Raw genomic sequence first — 4,616 nt, 5'->3', positions numbered from 1 at the left:
GAGAGAAAGAAATAGGTAAATAACTAGAGAAAAAATAGATAAATAAATAGAGAAAAAGTAGGTAAATAAATAGATAAAAAAATAGGAAAATAAAATAGAGAAAAAATAGGCAAATAAATAGATAAAATAGGTAAATAAACTAGAGAAAAAATAGGTAAATATATTAGAGAAAAAATAGATAAATAAATAGAGAAAATAGGTGAATAAATAGAGAAAAATAGGTAAATAAACTAGAGAAAAAAGTAGGTAAATAACTAGAGAAAAATGGGTAAATAAATATAGAAAAAGTAGGTAAATAAAATAGAGAAAAAATAGGTAAATAAAGAGAGAAAAATAGGTAAATTATCTAGAGAAAAGATTGGTGTATGAATAGAGATAAATAGCTAAATAAATCAAAGACAAAAAGGTAAATAAAAAATAGGTAAATAAATTAAAGGAAAAAATAGTTAAATAAACAGAGAAAAAATAGGTAAATAAATAGAGAAAACAAAGAGGTAAAAAAATAGAGAAAAAAATAGGTAAATTATCTAGAGAAAAAATAGGTGTATAAATATAGATAAATAGGTAAATAAACCAAACAAAAAAAGGAAATAAAAAAATAGGTAAATAAATTAGAGGAAAAAATTGGTAAATAAACAGAGAAAAAATAGGTAAATAAATAGAGAAAAATAGGTAAATTATCTAGAGAAAAAAATAGGTAAATAAATAGAGAAAAAAGAGGTAAATAAATAGAGAAAAAAGGTAAATAAATAGATAAAAAATAGGTAAATAAAGTAGAGAAAAAATAGGCAAATAAATAGATAAAAATAGGTAAATGAACTAGAGAAAAATAGGTGTATCAATAGAGAAAAATAGCTAAATAAATCAAGGAAACAAGGTAAATAAAAAATAGGTAAATAAATTAGAGGAAAAAATAGGTAACTAAACAGAGAAAAAGTAGGTAAATAAATGAGAGAAAGAAATAGGTAAATAACTACAGAACAAATAGATAAATAAATAGAGAAAAAGTAGGTGAATAAATAGATAAAAAAATAGGTAAGTAAAATAGAGAAAAAAATTGGCAAATAAATAGACAAAAATAGGTAAATAGACTAGAGAAAAAATAGGTAAATAAATTAGAGAAAAAAATAGATAAATAAATAGAGAAAAAAGGTGAATAAATAGAGAAAAATAGGTAAATAAATTAGAGGAAGAAATAGATAAATAAATTACAGGAAAAAATAGGTAAATAAACAGAGAAATAATTGGTAAATAAATTAGAGAAAATAGGTGTTTAAATAGAGAAAAATAGCTAAATAAATGAAAGAAAAAAGGTAAATAAAAAAAATAGGTAAATAAATTATAAGAAAAAATAGGTAAATAAATTAGAGAAAAATAGGTAAATAAATATAGAAAAAGTAGGTAAATAAAATGGAGAAAAAAATAGGTAAATAAAGAGAGAAAAAATAGGTAAATTATCTAGAGAATAGATTGGTGTATGAATAGAGATAATAGCTAAATAAATCAAAGAAAAAAAGGTAAATAAAAAATAGGTAAATAAATTAAAGGAAAAAATAGTTAAATAAACAGAGAAAAAATAGGTAAATAAATAGAGAAAACAAAAGAGGTAAAAAATAGAGAAAAAATAGGTAAATTATCTAGAGAAAAAATAGGTGTATAAATATAGATAAATAGGTAAATAAACCAAACAAAAAAAGGAAAATAAAAAAATAGGTAAATAAATTTGAGGAAAAAATTGGTAAATAAACAGAGAAAAAATACGTAAATAAATGAGAGAGAAAAATAGGTAAATATATAGAGAAAAAATAGGTAAATAAATTAGAGAAAAAAAAAAATAAATAAATAGAGAAAATAGGTGAATAAATAAAGAAAAATAGGTAAATAAACTAGAGAAAAAGTAGGTGTATAAATAGAGAAAAATAGCTAATAAATGAAAGAAAAAAGGTAAATAAAAAAATAGGTAAATAAAATAGAAAAAATAGGCAAATAAATAGATAAAATAGGTACATAAATTGGAGAAAAAAGTAGGTAAATAACTAGAGAAAAATAGGTAAATAAAAAGAGAAAAAAGAGGTAAATAAATAGAGAAAAATAGGTAAATAAACAGAGAAAAAGTAGGTAAATAAAATAGAGAAAAAATAGGTAAATAAAGAGAGAAAAAATAGGTAAATTATCTACAGAAAAAATTGGTGTATAAATATAGATAAATAGCTAAATGAATAAAAAAAAGGTAAATAAAAAAATAGGTAAATAAATTATACGAAAAAATGGGTAAATAAACAGTGAAAAAATAGGTAATGAAGTAGAGGAAACAAAGGAGGTAAATAAATACTGAAAAAGAGGTAAATCACTAGAGAAAAATAAGTAAATAAATAGAGAAAACAAAAGAGGTAAATAAATAGAGAAAAAATAGGGAAATATATAGAGAAAAAATAGGTAAGTAAATAGAGAAAAAAGAGGTAAATAAATAGAGAAAAATAGATAAATAAATAGATAAAAAATAGGTAAATGAAATAGAGAAAAAAATAGGCAAATAAATAGAGAAAAATAGGTAAATAAATAGAGAAAAATAGGTAAATAAACCAAACAAAAAAAGGTAAATAAAAAAATAGGTAAATAAATTAGAGGAAAAAATTGGTAAATAAACAGAGAAAAAATACGTAAATAAATGATAGAGAAAAATAGGTAAATATATAGAGAAAAATAGGTAAATAAATAGAGAAAAAAGAGGTAAATAAATAGAGAAAAATAGGTAAATTATCTAGAGAAAAAATAGGTGTATAAATATGGATAAATAGCTAAATAAATCAAAGAAAAAAAGGAAAATAAAAAATAGGTAAATAAATTAAAGGAAAAAATAGGTAACTAAACAGAGAAAAAATAGGTAAATAAATGAGAGAAAGAAATAGGTAAATAACTAGAGAAAAAATAGATAAATAAATAGAGAAAAAGTAGGTAAATAAATAGATAAAAAAATAGGAAAATAAAATAGAGAAAAAATAGGCAAATAAATAGATAAAAATAGGTAAATAAACTAGAGAAAAAATAGGTAAATATATTAGAGAAAAAATAGATAAATAAATAGAGAAAATAGGTGAATAAATAGAGAAAAATAGGTAAATAAACTAGAGAAAAAAGTAGGTAAATAACTAGAGAAAAATGGGTAAATAAATATAGAAAAAGTAGGTAAATAAAATAGAGAAAAAATAGGTAAATAAAGAGAGAAAAAATAGGTAAATTATCTAGAGAAAAGATTGGTGTATGAATAGAGATAAATAGCTAAATAAATCAAAGAAAAAAGGTAAATAAAAAATAGGTAAATAAATTAAAGGAAAAAATAGTTAAATAAACAGAGAAAAAATAGGTAAATAATTAGAGAAAATAGGTAAATTATCTAGAGAAAAAATAGGTAAATAAATAGAGAAAAAAGAGGTAAATAAATAGAGAAAAAAGGTAAATAAATAGATAAAAAATAGGTAAATAAAGTAGAGAAAAAATAGGCAAATAAATAGATAAAAATAGGTAAATGAACTAGAGAAAAATAGGTGTATCAATAGAGAAAAATAGCTAAATAAATCAAGGAAACAAGGTAAATAAAAAAATAGGTAAATAAATTAGAGGAAAAAATAGGTAACTAAACAGAGAAAAAGTAGGTAAATAAATGAGAGAAAGAAATAGGTAAATAACTACAGAACAAATAGATAAATAAATAGAGAAAAAGTAGGTGAATAAATAGATAAAAAAATAGGTAAGTAAAATAGAGAAAAAAATTGGCAAATAAATCGACAAAAATAGGTAAATAAACTAGAGAAAAAATAGGTAAATAAATTAGAGAAAAAAATAGATAAATAAATAGAGAAAAAAAGGTGAATAAATAGAGAAAAATAGGTAATTAAATTAGAGGAAAAAATAGATAAATAAATTACAGGAAAAAATAGGTAAATAAACAGAGAAATAATTGGTAAATAAATAGAGAAAAATAGGTAAATAATTAGATAAAAAATAGGTAAATAAAGTAGAGAAAAAATAGGCAAATAAATAGATAAAAATAGGTAAATAAACTAGAGAAAAATAGGTGTAACAATAGAGAAAAATAGCTAAATAAATCAAGGAAAAAAAGGTAAATAAAAAATAGGTAAATAAATTAGAGGAAAAATGGGTAACTAAACAGAAAAAAATAGGCAAATAAATTAGAGAAAAAAATAGATAAGGAAATAGTGAAAAATAGGTAATGAAGTAGAGAATACGAAGGAGGTAAATGAAAACAGAAAATAGGTAAATACATAGAGAAAAATAGGTAAATAATTTAGAGAAAAAATAAGCAAATAGATAGAGAAAAATAGGTAAATAAACAGAGAAAAAATACGTAAATAAATGAGAGAGAAAAATAGGTAAATATATAGAGAAAAAATAGGTAAATAAATAGAGAAAAAAGAGGTAAATAAATAGTGAAAAATAGGTAAATAATTAGATAAAAAATAGGTAAATAAAGTAGAGAAAAAATAGGCAAATAAATAGATAAAAATAGGTAAATAAACTAGAGAAAAATAGGTGTATCAATACAGAAAAATAGCTAAATAAATCAAGGAAACAAGGTAAATAAAAAAATAGGTAAA

At 20.3% G+C, this 4,616-nt stretch overlaps 1 long non-coding RNA gene across 1 annotated transcript; it reads left to right on the top strand.

Annotated features, from left to right (window-relative positions):
- The first annotated feature begins 2,012 nt into the window (after positions 1 to 2,012).
- On the top strand, positions 2,013 to 2,894 carry LOC143378170 (uncharacterized). Its single transcript, XR_013087740.1, has 2 exons — positions 2,013 to 2,142; positions 2,505 to 2,894. It is a non-coding gene; the product is annotated as an uncharacterized LOC143378170 (long non-coding RNA).
- Positions 2,895 to 4,616: the final 1,722 nt, after the last annotated feature.

This window comes from Andrena cerasifolii, unplaced genomic scaffold (genome assembly GCF_050908995.1).
Source record: "Andrena cerasifolii isolate SP2316 unplaced genomic scaffold, iyAndCera1_principal scaffold0789, whole genome shotgun sequence".
In the NCBI taxonomy this organism is placed as follows: Eukaryota; Metazoa; Arthropoda; class Insecta; order Hymenoptera; family Andrenidae; genus Andrena; species Andrena cerasifolii.
Note: the sequence above shows the minus strand (reverse complement) of the source record. Positions and strands in the feature narration are given on the sequence as shown.